Source organism: Octopus sinensis, linkage group LG25 (assembly GCF_006345805.1).
Source record: "Octopus sinensis linkage group LG25, ASM634580v1, whole genome shotgun sequence".
NCBI lineage: Eukaryota > Metazoa > Mollusca > Cephalopoda > Octopoda > Octopodidae > Octopus > Octopus sinensis.
In genome coordinates, this window is record NC_043021.1 from 8,820,638 (window position 1) to 8,839,219 (window position 18,582).

Sequence of the window (18,582 nt, forward strand, 5' to 3'; positions counted from 1 at the left end):
TCGAGGTCGATTAAATAAGTACCAATTACGCACTGGGGTCGATATAAATCGACTTAATCCGTTTGTCTGTCCTTGTTTGTCCCTTCTGTGTTTAGCCCCTTGTGGGTAGTAAAGAAATATGTAACATTGCATATGTTGGTGCTGTGAATAGAACTAGAGTGACAAAGAAATATTTCAAAAGACTTCGGAGGTATAGAATCGGAAGTATCATCATTCAATAAAACTATATCCCACAGTACCAATGCTAATCCCCAAATTTTGTCTTCAATACCGCAGAAAGGATTATCTTGACACCATATCAAATGTGTACCAGAACCAGAAAGTATCCTTATTTTTAGCCATAAAGAAGACTGGTGGAACATTCCAGAAAAAAAACCAGCAAACCTTTTGTAAGTACAAGCCAGGTAATCTTGAACGGGACAGAGAGCAAAAGCGGTACTCAATTACTCGGTGGGTTTGAATGTTTCATCAAAAATTGGAGTAATGTAGAAAATCAATGGAGAACTGAGGAACCTATGAATCTTACACCCAGGTTATAGATTTTCCTTTCTACATATCATTGTAGGGGCAGTGGGTTGCGTAACGACAGAGCTAAATAGTAAAAGATTTGTAAAACCCTACAGATTCTATATTTGAAGTTCTTAGCTGAATAAATGCACACAATCACACATACATATAGAATAGACACACATGAACAATAATAAAGCACACATGCAGAACACACACACAAACAAACACAAACACATACATACACACGCGCACACCAACCAATTCGTATAACTACAAATTGCAAGAACTGTCCTGGCTTAAAATCATCTTGGCTTTCATTGCGCATAGAAAAAAACTATAATGAATTTCAAATACATACATACATACATGCATACACACATACATACATACATACATACATACATACATACATGCATGCATGCATGCATGCATACATACATACATACATACATACATACATACATACATACATGCATACATGCATGCATGCATACATACATACATACATACATACATACATACATACATACATACATACATACATACATACATACATACATGCATGCATGCATGCATACATACATACATACATACATACATACATACATACATACATACATACATGCATACATACATACATACATACATATGTGTGTACGTACGTACATGCATATAATCGGATAACATCCCGTAGTATGTGTTAAAAATACGTAATACAATGACTATTCTGTTTTTCTTTCGACTAAACCAGTATCAAACAGACGACATAGTAATGTGTGTATATGAACGTCGCGTAACTTTGAGTCTTTTGTTGAAAAATACAGAAAATTGCCAGAAAGTATTTTCTGTTGACACATTTCCCAACAGACTCGACCAGAAGTAATAAGTAAAAGGACATTTTAGAAAGCAATCTTGAGACTCATCAGATAAATTACTTTACAACAAAGAAAATATTAAATAAATTATATCGGATTTTTTCCGAAAGACTTAACATTTTAACAATGACAGAAGTGTTAAAAAAGCTGTGGTTGTGGCAAAACTGTAACCGTCGTTCATTATCTGACGCATTATGCATATTTATCTGCCGGACAGAACGTTGGTTAAACTGCGACGCAGAAAATGACTTTTGAGGAAGAAATATGTCTCCACAACTACAAGTTTGTCTCCTGATAATCAGATTCATTTTTCTTTACAAGAAAAAGCAAAAGAAAACAAGGCAAAGTTGTAGTTTTACCTTATATTTCTATATTTCCGGGTTATGCCACTTTCTCAGGGCTTGTGGAAAAACAAGAGATGGGAAAGGTCGTTAGTCAAACGTGTGGGGAGGTAGAAGGAGGAAGGTGACATGTGCAGGCAGGTGTTACTATAGTAACCAGTCTACTTCATGTAGTTCTTGCCTGTTGTTTATGGCTGATCTGAGTTTATTGATAAGAATGGCCTCCATGATCCTGAGATTACCTCTGTTGCGTTGAGTTGCCCTGATGGACACCTTGAAATCCTGGGCCTGGTTCTTCTTTAGGTGTTTTTTTTATTGAAGTGCCTGTGCATATATGTTCTTTTATCCGAACGTACAATCTCCTGGCGGTGCTCCCAATACAGGATGCCCCACATTAAATGCAGACTACCTCGTATAGCACAGAGGCCCCCCGATCACGTTTTGACCGAAGAGACAGACTCGTCCGATTATCCTCCAGATCAGACAAGTTAATATGTCCTTGTCAAAGACTAGAGTTTCCTCAACAACGACATCGCTCTTACACACCATTGCAGTATAGACGCGCGTACATTGTAGATGTGAGTACACTGTAGATGTGAGTACGCATATAACACGCATCATTAAATGTATCTATACTGGAGATGTGAGTACCTAATCGATTTGTCTTTTGTGTAAATATGAGCAAAGTATAGGAGTACATTGTAAATAAAAGTACACTGCAGATGCGAATAAAACCTTTGCTTCATTTATCAAGAGGTGAATTTATTTTTCAGTTCGGTGAGAAAATAACGTTAAAAATTAAATGGAGGAAATTGTTTAAATAATAAAGGAAGGCAAATATTACACATATTTTCACTATGTATTTATCTATCTTGCTTTCTCTCTCATTTTACTAATAAGATACCATCCCGTCTTCTAATCCCCCCCTAAATCCCGCTTTCTCTTTCTTTTCACTACTTCCATTCTCTCATCTCCTTTCTATGCCCTCTTTTATTCCCTCTATCATTCATTCATTCTTTCTTTCAATATCTACCTCCTCCAGTTATAACATAATTTCCTCCAATACCACCAGTCACCATTTTACTTCGCTGCTTTATTTACTTCCCCCACCCCGTCACTTTCTCTGTCCTTTTTCTCTCCACCATTTTGACTTCTTTAACTTAAATATCTTTCATCTAATTTTCCAATCAATTTCTCCCCACTCTCGAACTGTTTCCCCTCCCCTATGTTTTCCTTATTACAAAGCAGGCAAAAAGGAAGGTTTGATAAGATAAAAGAAAAAAGAGCTCGACCAACTGGAAACTGAATAAACAATAACCAATTTACTTTGTCCACATACATTTCTGAGATGAAATCCTCACAAATTAGAAAGTGACACAATTGCAGAAAATACAATTTCAGCTGGCCCTGTCAGAAAGGAAAAAAAATCTCCTGCAATTGGTTGTATTTACACAATATAAAAACAATTCTATTTGGCTTGAAGTAATATCAGGTTGATGTCACTGTGGTTGTTTTCTGTGTGACTTTGCTTCACTGGAAGTAAACAGTGGCATTTCTAATCTTCTCATTTTTCGATTTTTGTCAGGAAGCAAAACGAAACCAAACTCAAGCTTACCATTAAACAATAGCATAATTTTGCGGAGCAATGAAGTAAACCTCCAGAGTAATTCAGGACAAATCATAGCAAGACAGAACATTTACCGTAGTAAAGCCTCGGTAAATAAATTCTACAAAACGAGTTCAATCTTCAATATTTTCAGTTTTTACGGTTTTCTTCTTCACCAGAAAGTTTAAAGATAATTTCTAATTAACGTTATTGCAAAATATTATTGACTATAAAAGCCTGAAACTTGGATGGAAGCCACGAGAAGTCCTAGATCAGCTCTAATCAAAAAGGCTTGTGTCAAATGTGTTCCAGCCATGACCATCCAACCTAACCTCTAAGGCAATATTATCTGATAAGGAGGTTTGTGGTATAAACCACTCAAGTCTCATTCACAAAGACCTTACGTATCAATGTTACTTCTTAAGATCGGTTACACCATGTGACACTAATGAGGTTTAGTAAAACCGAAACATGTCAGAAGTTGTCGCAACATCAGACTCACTTCTTACTGCATTCAATATTTAATTGATTAAAATCTCGGGGTTGTCGCTTAAATAATGATTCTTCTCATTGTTACATGATTTTATCACTCAAAACATCTCGGTTTATTATATCATGTTAGCACCCAATATATCTTAGAGATTTGGATTAAATTTCTAACAAGACTATGTAGAGGATACTTCGCTGTCTTGTATTATTGTTGTGGCTATTGTTGTTGTTGTTGTCGTTGTTGTTATGGATGTTGTGTAATACAAGCACATGTATATAATGTAAGAAATAACAAGAGACGCCTTTAAAAAATTGATTGCCTGTACTCGGCAGAAGAATGTGTTCGGCAAGAAATGGCTGATTTTGTCTACTTGAATATAGTATTACCTTTCATTTCACTGGCTCCCAAATGACTGGAAGACAAATTCAATCAACCCTAACGAAATTGGAAGTTGTAAACGAAAGGGCCGAACCTCAATACCGGATAACTACGAAATGTGTGATAAGATTCGGTCAAATTGAAATACCTGATTGATTATCGATCCCATAATGTTCTGTGGGTATATAGATGTCGGATCTCATGTGACTTAGATATAAACTTCCATTATTTCACATGGTTACACATGAGATATATCTTCATGGTTAAACCCTTTTCAATACCTCAACACTTCTCGTCACTCCCCTAATTACTGTCGTCTGCTATTGCTAAATACGTCTTTATCCAGTCTCTTCCATGTCTATAGTTACTTTCCCCATAGGCACAGGAGTGGCTGTGTGGTAAGTAGCTTGCTTACCAACCACATGGTTCCGGGTTCAGTCCCACTGCGTGGCATCTTGGGCAAGTGTCTTCTGCTATAGCCCCGGGCCGACCAATGCCTCGTGAGTGGATTTGGTAGACGGAAACTGAAAGAAGCCTGTCGTATATATGTATACATATATATATATATATATGTGTGTGTGTGTGTGGTGTGTGTGTGTGTGTTTGTGTGTTTGTGTGTCTGTGTTTGTCCCCCCTAGCATTGCTTGACAACCGATGCTGGTGTGTTTACGTCCCCGTCAGTTAGCGGTTGGCCAAAAGATAACCGATAGAATAAGTACTGGGCTTACAAAGAATAAGTACCGGGGTCGATTTGCTCGACTAAAGGCGGTGCTCCAGCATGGCCGCAGTCAAATGACTGAAACAAGTAAAAGAGTAAAAGAGTATAGACTATCGTTGATTCAGTTCTTAACGTGATGTCATTTCTTCTCTCTGTCGTACCTTCATGGTCCCGTTTAATCTACGCCTCGCCTTTACACACAGTCTATCTAATAATCACTTGAATTCAAGTGTATACGTGTGTGTATATACTTCTTATATACTCAAACTACTAAAAGCAAAGCAAGAAATATTATAATATTTATGCAACCTACAGGCATATTTAATACCTTAAATTGATCCCTTCAGCAGAAAACGAAAAGATATCGTTTAAAGATTGCCATGGCCTCTCATTTTTACTTCGCAGAGACCACGGACATCGAAAACACACGTTGCTTTGACATGGAACAACTTTGAGTATTTTTCTTAATTTTTATATTAATCTGTAATTAGCCTTAGAGCTTTGTATATTCTATATTCTTTGTACTACACAGAGTATTCTCTTTTATTTATCAGATTTGAAAATTGCTTCGAAATATATATTACTAAATTTCAATATTTCCACACAGATAGAAGTGATTGCCCCATACAAGTTAAAACATTCCGTATTCTCGTTCTTAAAGTTTTCTAGAATAAACAGTATTCAGTAAAAAGGCGGCGAGCTGGCAGAAACGTTAGCACGCCGGGCGAAGTGTGTCACCATATTTCGTCTGTCGCTACGTTCTGAGTTCAAATTCCGCCGAGGTCGACTTTGCCTTTCATCCTTTCGGGGTCGATAAATTAAGTACCAATTACGCACTGGGGTCGATGTAATCGGCTTAATCTGTTTGTCTGTCCTTGTTTGTCCCCTCTGTGTTTAGCCCCTTGTGGGTAGTAAAGAAATAAATATTCAGTAAGATAATGATTATCTTCTCTACAAGAATATATTGGGTGCTAACATACTTGATATAATAAACCGAGATGTTTTGGGTGATAAAATCATGTAACAATGAGAAAAATCATTATTTAAATCCCGAATTCTAGTTTACAAAGGGACAGGAGACGAACCTGAGATTTTAATTAAGTAAATACTGAATGCAGTAAGAAGTGAGTCTGATGTTGCGACAACTTCTGACATGTTTCGGCTTTACTAAACCTCATTAGTGTCTCGTGGTGTAACCGATCTTAAAAAGTAACATTGATACGTAAGGTATTTGTGAATGAGACTTGAGTGGTTTATACTACAGACCTGCTTATCAGATAAAACTTCGTGAAAATATTGTTTTCATTACTCTGATACCAATTAATGACAGGTAACTATTTCACTTCCTGGCAGTTCCTGTCATATTACGTAGTCAGGATCGTATGTGACATTTGGAAAGAACATATCTTTGTTTTCATTATAGTTTTTGCTTTTATATAAAACTTAGTTTAGTTGTGATGACGTTATTAGCAAGCCATATATATTTCTCATTATAAAGATTGTTGATTGAGGTGCAGAGAAAGAAAGAGAGATAGAGAGAGAGATTATATTGAGGTGTTTAGAAGACGTGACTTTCTCTGACGTACAGAAGCCATATTTAGGACCCAAGATTTCAATATGTTACGTTGTTGAGAAGTTTAAAATTACAGGGTTACTAATATTAATATCTAATATTTTCACATCTGTACTTCTTACTTCCGTCAGTATGAACGACCTGCTTCTGTGTATGCCACTAACACAATGCATTGCTATTTTTAAATGACCGTCGATACCATGTCATCCCTGCAGAAGTGCATAGAAGCGTGCGTCTGTGAGTGTGTTCATGCGTACATATATGTATACGTGAGCGTGCATACATGTGTGTGTATGCGTGATGCTTGTATGTATGTATGTATGTATGTATGTATGTATGTTTGTAAGTATGTATGTATGTATATATATGTGTGTGTGTGTGTGTGTGTGTGTGTGTGTGTGTGTGTGTTGTGTGTGTGTGTGTGTGTGTGTGTGGAGGCGCAATGGCCCAGTGGTTAGGGCATGCGAATTCGCGGTCGGAGGATCGTGGTTTCGATTCCCAGACCGGCTGTTGTGTGTGTTTATTGAGCGAAAACACCTAAAGCTCCACGAGGCTCCGGCAGGTGGTGGTTGTGACCCCTGTTATACTCTTTCGCCACAACTTTCTCTCACTCTCTCTTCCTGTTTCTTGAGTAACGCTGCGATGGACTGGCGTCCCGTCCAGCTGGGGGGAACACATATGCCACAGAATCCGGGAAATCGGGCCCATGTGCCTGGCTAGGCTTGAAAAGGGCGACGTTTTATATATATATATATATATCAAGGTCTCTCCCGTCGTTAGACGATGTAGAGGGTTCGGCAATTTCATGCCGAACAAACACAGATGATTCGTTTATAGTGATCAGATGTTTGTGTTCACATAAGCTTTACTCCCTCCATTGATTCGGCAAAAGCTACCAATAGAATAAGTACCAGACTTTACAAAAAATAACAATAATAAGTACTGGGATAGATAAGTGCGACTAAAATTCAAGGTCGTACCCCAGCTTGGCCGCAGTATGACGACTCAAACAAGCGGAGAGCTGGCAGAAACGTTAGCACGCCGGGCGAAATGCTTAACGGTATTTCGCTTGTCGTTACGTTGTGAGTTCAAATTCCGCCGAGGTTGACTTTGCCTTTCATCCTTTCGGGGTCGATAAATTAAGTACCAGTTACGCACTGGGGTCGATGTAATCGACTTAATACCTATGTCTGTCCTTGTTTGTCCCCTCTATGTTTAGCCCCTTGTGGGTAATAAAGAAATAGGTATGACGACTGAAACAAGCAAAGAATAAAAAATAATTAGCAAAATACGAACCTAAACTTAACACACATGAGAGGGTGCTGAAAAATTCCTGGCGTTGAGGGTATCGCGAAAGGCCTGGTTGGAACCCCAACTTTCCAAGTTCTTTTACAGGGCTTAGAAAAACTAAAGAACCGCAGCACTAAGTACATCAATCTGAGAGGAGTTTATGTTGAATAAAATCATAATTAATTGATCCTCCCGTATTTTGTTTTACCTAAAGCCAGGATCTTTTCAGCAAGCCCAGTGGTTAGGGCAGCGGACTCGAGGTCGTAGGATCGCGGTTTCGATTCCCAGACCGGGCGTTGTGAGTGTTTATTGAGCGAAAACACCTAAAAAGCTCCACGAGGCTCCGGCAGGGGATGGTGGTGATCCCTACTGTACTCTTTCACCACAACTTTCTCTCACTCTTACTTCCTGTTTCTGTTGTGCCTGTATTTCAAAGGGCCGGCCTTGTCACTCTCTGTGTCACGCTGAATATCCCCGAGAACTACGTTAAGGGTACACGTGTCTGTTGAGTGCTCAGCCACTTACACGTTAATTTCACGAGCAGGCTGTTCCGTTGATCGGATCAACCGGAACCCTCGTCGTCGTAACCGACGGAGTACTTCCATCCATATATCTCACATGTAAAAAATTATATCATATGATGGAATCTATCAAGATTTACTGTTGCATAATTTGATTGCAACGTTGATTATCGTCTTAATTATAAAGTATTCTCAAGAACCTAAGCTGCCTACTGCAAAACACGTGAACTACACACTATTACAACAGTTTAATTTGGAAATGAGATTGTGAAGTTCTGGAACCCTCAGCTTGAAGACTTGACGAAACGTATTGTTCCATATCGAATGAACTCTTTTACTTGTTTCAGGTCATTTGACTGTGGCCACGCTGGAGCACCGCCTTTAGTCGAGCAAATCGACCCCAGGACTTATTCTTTGTAAGCCTAGTACTTATTCTATCGGTCTCTTTTGCCGAAATGCTAAGCTACGGGGACGTAAACACACCAGACACAAAAACATATACACATACACATACATATACCTATATATATATATATATCTATATGACGGGCTTCTTACAGTTTCCGCCTACCAAATCCACTCAGAAGGCATTAGTCGGCTCGAGGCTATAGTAGAAGACACTTGCCCAAGGTGCCATGCAGTGGGACTGAACCCGGAACCACGTGGTTGGTAAGCAAGCTACTTACCACACGGCCACTCCTACGCCGAATGAAGAAATATAAAATATCTCTCATAAATCTTATAAAATTTGAGGAGAGTCGTGTTTTTACTGCAAATTACTCGAAAGGAAAGCTGTTCTCTGTTTACACAAATGTGCGCGCATGTACGTGTGTGTGTGTGTGTGTGTGTGTGTGTGTGTATGTGAACGCGTGTGTGTGCGCGTGCGTGTTCATGTACATATGTACAAATATCATATTAAGTTAGACATGGGCAATAAAATTCGGAACATACACACACGCATACACACATACATACATACATATATACATGCATATATACATACATACATTGGTGCAGGCATGGCTGTGTCGTTAACAGTCTCCAGTTTTGCAATTATGTGGTTTCGCATTCAACTCCTCTACGCGGCACCCTAGGCAAGTGTCTTCTGCTATAGCCTCAGGCCGTCCATTGGCTTGTGCGTGAATCTGGCAAACGGAAACTGTGTGAAACCCGTCACACACACACACACACACACACACACATACACACACACACACACATACACACACACACACATATATATATATATATATGTATATATGTGTGTGTGAGTGTGTGTTTGTGTTATCTACTGCTTCACAACTAGTGTTGATTCGTTTACATCCCTATAACTTAACGGTCCGGCACACGTGACCGACAGAATAAATATGATACTTAATAGTAAGTAACCACATGGTTCCGGGTTCAGTCCCACTGCGAGGCACCCTGGGCCTTGGAATGGGACTACTATAGCCTCGGGCCGACCAAAGCCTTGTATGTGGATTTGGTAAACGGAAACTGAAAGAAGCCCGTCGTATGTGTGTGTTGGTCTGTTTGTTCCCCACCATCACTTGACAACCGTTGTTGGTGTGTTTATGTCCCTTGACGATTCGGCCAAAGGCCGATAGAATAGGTGCAAAGTCGATTTGTTCGACTAAAGGCGATGCTCCAGCATGGCTGCAGTCAAATGACTGGAACAAATGAAAGAATATACACATATTATCCATACTTAGAACAGAAATGCACGAATATATATGCGATACATAAATGCACTCATATATATGTGCTCGATATTCCTGGCTGTCGATAGTTTGTGCTCTCTAATTTACAAGTAGTTTTCTATAACGGACGCTTGTTCGATTTGAAACAAACTAGAAATATATATTGAACGAAATTGAACGAGAATATTGGTTAGAAGATAATAGGAATATGTGAGCGAAACTAAAAGTAGATTTAGTGTTTTATTAATGCGACACAGCTCTACGATACGATAAATATGCAAATATCGACGTATAAGATGGCAATCGATATTGACGGTGACTCGCACTTCAGTGGCTCTCTAAACATGTTTCACTTACGCTAAATGATAAATGCAAACATAGGTATTGTCTCCAGTTCTGAATAAACCCTTCCAATGTTGGTAAAGATAACAAAAACGGAGCTATGGAAGCAAGAATAGAATGAATGATTTACTTAGCTTGAATGATTTCTTTTACGGTTTGTTCGTTAAGAAGAATACTTCTAAATATTACCTGAGAACATTCACAGAAAATTTCAGAGCCTTTAGATAGATTTCAAATCGCTGTTGTTGTTATTATTGTTTAACCTCAGGTGACACATGTATGAGTAAGCATATAGTGAAAGACGATATCCCCATGACCACCATGTTTATAATTTATTAAGGCATGGCGCATCTAGGACTAAATTATGTAATGCGTCAGTCAATGTTGCTGTCTCGTTGCAACCAAACTCAACACTCATTAATATGTCTTCAATTAAAAATATCCTTCCAGCTGTGGCTATTCTGTCTTTTATTCAGACACAGTGTATCTAGGAGTACATTTTGTAATGTCTCCTAATTATTCGAATGCTATTTCTAGCTGGTCGACTAACCGCATTAACTGGTCTTTCATTGGCTAACATTTACAGAAACGGCTTATTTCAGGTAATCGTGTGCAGACACATACTCCTTGATTAATTGGACACGTGCAGGCGTGGCTGCGCTTCCGGTTGAGGACTTAGGTCGTTTTTTTTTGCGCTCTACTGTATGTATGTATGTATGTATGTGGGTAAGGATGTGTGTGTGTGCGTTTGTATCTGTGTATGTATGTGCGTGTGTATATATGTATATGCATATGTGTGTCTGTCTGTCTGTCTACAGAGTTGTCATTTTTTTTGTTGAAACAACTATTTATTGTCCCCGGCACTAATCCTTCCATTTTTCCCGCCCTTCTCAAGAATTCCCTCAAAGTCCTTGCATATTTCCTACAGATTTCAAAGATTCAATAGGAACATTAAGAGCATTAATCTTACCGGTCTAGGAGCGCCTGTAAGGAGTACCGGTCTAGGAGTGCCTGTAAGCCCTGCAACCATCCCTCTGATCCAACAACTACAAAAGAAGCTCCTTACAGAGCTTTACTTCTTCTTGTACCTATAATTTCTCTTTCCTATCGTGAGATCTTAAATGACTTTTGATCCCTAAAATACGTTTAAAGAGCTGATCACATATACTGCAGCAATGTTTTACGTCAGCATTGACCCCATTTTTTTCGTTTGTTTCTTATGAATATTCAAGTGCCGCTTTAATCCTGCAAGTAAGTTGCAGGTTTATGTTTTTTGACAAACATTGCATTGAAACTGGTCATCCTGAATGAGATTTCAATAGTTCATGTATGATTTATCCACATGGACACACTGCTCCGATCTCATATCAGCATGAGATTCGCATACTTACGAGCATCATAGACATTTACAGAAGGAATGGGAAACTCATGCAACGCTATAACTATCTATCTATCTATCTGTCTATCTATCTATCTATCTATCTATCGATCGATCTACCTGTGTGTGTGTGTGTGTACGTGTGTGTGTGTGTGTGTGTGTGTGTGTGTGTGTGTGTGTGTGTGTGTGTGCTTGCCCCCACACCATCGCTTGACAACCGATGTTCGGCAGAAGAAACTGATCGAATAAGTGCTACGCTTACAAAGAATAAGTCCTGGGGTTGATTTGTTCGACTAAAAGCGGTGCTCCAGCACGGCAGCGGTCAAATGACTGAAACAAATATAAGTATAAAAGAACAATACATTACGCAAGAAGCAGAACGGCACTCCAAAGTGTATGACTTCCGGGTGGTTTATTTTGCACAGCAGCGTAATATAAGGTCCTACATTTTTTCCTTCCTATTTGTTTTAGCAATTTATTCATTGAATGTGATGTAAATCAATCTCTTCGTATAATCACAGTTTATATATCAGTTTCAACGCAGAACGCTCCGATTCACAATATTCTATTCTGATCTGATATTTCAGTTACCATAAAATACGAGGTCTATGAAAAGTCTTGAGCCTCTAAAAACACAACATGATACAATACTTCTAATGAAGGTATAAGACTTTAAGGTTCAAAGGTCTTGCAGGCTCAAAGCTTTTCATACACCTTTCGTACATTATAATTCGTAACATACTCTCTTTTACTCTTTTACTTTGTTCAAATGACTGTAGCCATGCTGGAACACCGCCTTTAGTCGAGCAACTCGACCCCAGGACTTATTCTTTGTAAGCCTAGTACTTATTCTATCGGCCTCTTTTGCCAAACCGCTAAGTTTCGGGGACGTAAACACACCAGCATCGGTTGTCAAAGGATGTTGGGAGGACAAACACAGACACACAAGCATGTACACATACATACATACATAATACATACATACATACATACATACATACATACATACATACATACGACGAGCTTCTTTCAGTTTCCGTCTACCAAATCCACTCACAAGGCTTTAGTCAGCCTGAGGCTATAGTAGAAGACACTTGCCCAAGGTGCCCAAGGTGCCGCGCAGTGGGACTGAACCCGGAACCATGTGGTTCGTAAGCAAGCTACCTACCACACAGCCACTCTTACGCCTTTAGTACAAAGCCACAATTTCTTTTCTCATTTTCAATCGGAAGGAAGTAACACCCGAAGGCATGGACTCACAAGACAATTGCCAAGGGGCCTCACAAGGTTTGGGGCCAAATTCCGATCTACGTATGCTGTAGCTTGGTGTCAGTTTATAAATACTATAAGGTCGGGTGGAGGCGCAATGGCCCAGTGGTTAGGGCAGCGGACTCGCGGTCATAGGATCGCGGTTTCGATTCCCAGGCCGGGCGTTATGAGTGTTTATTGAGCGAAAACACCTAAAAGCTCCACGAGACTCCGGCAGGGGATGGTGGTGATCCCTGCTGTACTCTTTCACCACAACTTTCTCTCACTCTTACTTCCTGTTTCTGTTGTACCTGTATTTCAAAGGGCCGGCCTTGTCACTCACTGTGTCACGCTGAATATCCCCGAGAACTACGTTAAGGGTGCACGTGTCTGTGGAGTGCTCAGCCACTTACACGTTAATTTCACGAGCAGGCAGTTCCTTTTATTCGGATCAACCGGAATCCTCATCGGTGTAACCGACGGAGTGCTTCCTTCCTTACTATAAGGTCGAAGCCACTGCATTGATTGGCTCAGAGGCCTATAATCTTGCTTAAATGCCCCGAGGAGGGGCACAAGAAATATAGTTGATTAAATCAAGCCACTCTTATTTAGCACTTTGGTACAGATTTTATCAACCTTGAAATGATGAATGTACCAGGGAGGTATGAAATATATTCATTCTTTTAGGTTCCCCTTTTTAAAAATATTATCGTTTACGGTAAAGATAAATCAATATTTTAAACACATTATGCTGATGTCAAAATGTTTGTCATTCAGCTCAGCTCAGAGAGAGAGAGAGAGAAAGAGAGAGAGAGAAGGAGAGAAACAGTGAGCCAGACAGACAGACAGAGAGTTAGAGAAAGAGAGAACTTGAAGATGTTGGAGAACGTCCTTGTTAATGGCCGTCTCCATTTCTTTGAAGACGTTAGATGTGACATTAAAAGATTGATAACTGGCCAAGTCAGATGGTTACTTTTGTGGGGGAATGAGAATACATAAAGCACTCTGAGGCATGCATACGTAGGTGTATATGCGTATGCAAAAATGTATACATACATAAATATACATCTATACGTAGGAGTGGCTGTGTGGTAAGTTCTTGCTTACGAATCACGTGGTTCCAGGTTCAGTCCCACTGCGTGACACCTTGGGCAAATGTCTTCTACTATAGCCTCGGGCCGACCAAAGCCTTGTGAGTGGATTTGGTAGACGGAAACTGAAAGAAGCCCATCGTATATATGTATATATTTATGTATATATGTGTGTGTATATGTTTGTGTGTCTGTGTTTGTCCCCCTCCCCACACCCAACATCTCTTGACAACCGATGCTGGTGTTTTACGTCCCCGTAGCCTAGCGGTTCGGCAAAAGAGACCGATAGAATAAGTACTAGGCTTGCAAAGAATAAGTCCTGGGGTCGATTTGCTCGACTAAAGGGTGGTGCTCCAGCACGGCCACAGGCACATGACTGAAAGAAGTAAAAGAATAAAGAGGGTATGTATGTCTTTTAATGCAATACATTTACTGGTATGTTAATGCATATGAATAAATGGGAACGCTTATGTATATGTATGTATGTATGTATGTATGTATGTATATATATATATATATATATATATATATATGAATGTGATGTGTTAAGTGAAAAGACAGTAAATATTGTGACCGGAGCTGAACAATAGCCATTTGAATATCAATTAGGATAAATTAATTAAACAGAATGTTATGTGACAAATCTTCAATTACACAGCTGACACACTCCGGTAGTTTGGTCAATCGGAATGGGTTTCACGATGTAATTAAAGTACTGCAATACTAACACACTGCTATACAATACATACTGTGTTAACATAGCAGTGATAAGAGAAAAGAAATCATAGATCAAAAATAAATTGCAGTTTATTGATTTGGGGGGAGAAGAGTGAAAAAAAACCCCACACAAGGTTTCGAATATCAGCTTTGCTTCAGAAGGAAGAAATATACGTTGGAAGGTGTTTATTGTAATCATAACGGAACGGAGGCTTTTAGATAACCACAAGTGGCCGTTAATATTGACTTCAAATGTTGACACAAGGCCAGCAATTTGGGAGGAGAAGGAGGAGATAAGTCGATAACATTGACCCCCCAACACTCAACTGGTACTTATTTCATCGGTCCCGAAAGAATGAAAGGACCTCGGCTGAATTTGAACACAAAACGTGAAGGCGGACGAAATACCTATTTCTTTATTGCCCACAAGAGGCTAAACATAGAGGGGACAAACAAGGACAGACACAGGTATTAAGTCGATTACATCGACTCCAGTGTGTAACTGGTACTCAATTTATCGACCCCGAAAGGATGAAAGGCAAAGTCGACCTCGGCGGAATTTGAACTCAGAACGTAACGACAGACGAAATTTGGCTACGCATTTCGCCCGGCGTGCTAACGTTTCTGCCAGCTTGCCGCAAAATACCGCTAAGCGTGCTAATGACGTTAATAATATTGGGGTTGGCGGGTGGGGGGAGTCAATAAAATAAGTACCCGTCGAATACTGAGGTCAGTGATATCGACTTATCCCCCACCCCTACAAATTTCTGGCATTGTGCCAAAATTTGAAACCAGTGTTAGACAGAGATTAATGACGGTAGTTTTGATAACCGTAACCGTTTGAGAATTTTATATGCGACTATAACGACAGGCATTCATTATATAGTCTGACTCACGGTCGTTACGAGGTGGACATATGAGCCAGCCATACTGATTGCACAAAATATTGTACTCAATACAACAAAGTGAAGAAGTACAATGTGGATATATCTGTAACGCGGTATGGTGGAAGCACTCCGTCGGTTACGGCGACGAGGGTTCCGGTTGATCCGATCAACGGAACAGCCTGCTCGTGAAATTAACGTGTAAGTGGCTGAGCACTCCACAGACACGTGTACCCTTAACGTAGTTCTCGGGGACATTCAGCGTGACACAGAGAGTGACAATGCCGGCCCTTTGAAATACAGGTACAACAGAAACAGGAAGTAAGAGTGAGAGAAAGTTGTGGTGAAAGAGTACAGCAGGGATCACCACCATCCCTGCCGGAGCCTCATGGAGCTTTAGGTGTTTTCGCTCAATAAACACTCACAACGCCCGGTCTGGGAATCGAAACCGCGATCCTACGACCGCGAGTCCGCTGCCCTAACCACTGGGCCATTGCGCCTCCTGTAACGCGGTATACAGTTCACCTCAATATAAGGTAAAAATGAAGATACACTTCACCTCTATATAAACATAGGATCAATGTGTAATAAATGAATATTCCATTAGTGTACAGTACTCAATAACTAGAATTTTCCATAGTTTCTTAGCAAATACTTTTGAAGACATATCTATCTATCTATCTATCTATCTATCTATCTATCTATCTATCTATCTATTTCCACGGATAAACCTTATCTGTTTCCCCCTTTACACTTTACATCATGACATTTCTGTAATACACGATCCCTATTCATCGTTTTTTTTTTACGATCCCTTTTGATCGAAAGCCAACCCCCACCATTTTTTTCTTCCCAAAAAGAAAAGCTCTACTTTGTAACTTGTCCCTCCTGTGTTCAGCCTTGTGTGGCTAATAAAGAATCATATCTATCTAGTTTTCTGTCTATCTATCTATCTATCTATCTATCTATCTATCTATCTATCTATCTATCTATCTACATATCTATTTATTTGCCTAGATAGATAGATAGATAGATAGATAGATAGATAGATAGATAGATAGATAGATAGATAAACTGATTTATTGAATAAATCAAGAAAGAGTGTGAACCAACTTCTCTTACGCAGGACAATTTTGCTTTCGTTTTCGCAAATTTCAATGCTTCAATCGACACCAACAGTGAAGAAAGCCTGATCGATTCTTGCCCAAGGGTCAACTGCTTTTTTTTCTTTTTCATTGCGGTGTTACTCCAATTAACATCACTCAGTCATAAAATGATGGTTCCTGTGGGAACCGGCTGACGATGATGGGCCGCCTCTCACACTCTTTTTCCTATTTCTTCCTCTCTTTAACTTTTTCTCTCTCTTGACATATATGTTGGGTGGGGAGGGAAACTATATTACCATGTTTTAGATATGCAATTATGTTCAAAAGAGACCTATTTTTTTCTTTAGTTCTTGTTGATTTCATTTATAGAAACTGCACATATACATGCGCGCGCATGCGTACGTACGTGTGTGTGTATGTGTGTGTGCAAACGCGCGTGTCATGTAACAATTCTCGACCATTTCCGGTTGGATAGAATATTGAAAAGTCTGAGAGCAGCATCATTCCCTTGAGATTATGAGCAAGTGGAAATATTTGTAAGGTTTTAGCATTTCTCAAAGAAAAAACAAACTATAGATTAATAACAATAACAAATAAATATCCATAATTCTGTAAGAATTTGGCAGAAATAATTGGAGCGTATCAAAAAACGAATTAATCTTTATTGATTAAAAAATAATTATAATTTTTTTCTTTTTTCCAGTTTCTTCCTCATTGAATTCTCGTCGTACTGGAAAATATAAATTAAAGTAGTTCAATCTAAAACATTGATGGTACAGGAAATAGTTTTCTATTTGAAATATATTCTGAGAAAACCGACACAAGTGTAGCAGACACAAGCGGTTTCGCCCAGTAAATTAGGAGAACACCATTTCATGACTTCAAACTATGTTTCTACGTTTCATATTTCTGAATTTCCAAACCCCTTGTGGTTTAAGGAGTTTGAGAAATAATCGTTTCTACTATTGGTACAAGGTCTAACATTTGGGGGAGGTGTCTAGTCTATTACATCGACCCCAGCTCATGACTGGTACTTATTTCATCGACCCCGAAAGGACGAAAGCAAAGTCACCTCGGCGGAATTTGATCTCACAACGTAGTGACAGACGAAATGCTTTTTTTTCTTTTTTTCTATTCTAGGCACAAGGACTGAAATTTTGGGGAAGGGAGCCAGTCGATTAGATCGACCCAGTACGCAACTGGTACTTCGCTTATAGACCCCGAAAGGATGAAAGGCAAAGTCGACCTCGGCGGAATTTGAGCTCAGAACGTACAGACAGACGAAATACCTATTTCTTTACTACCCACGAGTGACAAAGAAGGACAGACAAACGGATTAAGTCGATTATATAGACCCCAGTGCGAAACTTATTTAATCTACCCCGAAAGGATGAAAGGCAAAGACGACCTCGGCAGAATTTGAACTCAGAACGTAAAGACAGATGAAATACCTATTTCTTTACTACCCACAAGGGGCTAAACACAGAGGGGACAAACAAGAACAGACAAACAAATTAAGTTTATTATGTCGACCCCAGTGCGTAACTGGTACTAAATTTATGGACCCCGAAAGGATGAAAGGCAAAGTCGACCTCGGCGGAATTTGAACTCAGAACGTAACGGCAGGCGAAATACGGCCACGCATTTCGCCCGGCGTGCTAACGTTTCTGCCAGCTCGCCGCTTTGGTTTTTAGCAGTAATGACAAGTAAAAGACTTTTGGAAGTCAACTCTAGTCCTAATCCTGTCTATGATGTATTGTATCAGGTGGAGGCTGTGGATGAATCTATTCGGAATTGCACGCTTGCGTTTTCCG

At 39.5% G+C, this 18,582-nt stretch overlaps 1 long non-coding RNA gene across 1 annotated transcript in view; it reads left to right on the top strand.

Moving 5' to 3' along the window:
* Positions 1–11,522, top strand: part of LOC118767881 — an 18,471-nt gene extending 6,949 nt beyond the window's left edge. Inside the window, exons 2-3 of the long non-coding RNA XR_005003787.1 lie at positions 4,589–4,598; positions 11,403–11,522. This is a non-coding gene — a long non-coding RNA (uncharacterized LOC118767881). The remainder of the gene's footprint in view (positions 1–4,588; positions 4,599–11,402) is intronic.
* The last annotated feature ends 7,060 nt before the right edge of the window (positions 11,523–18,582 follow it).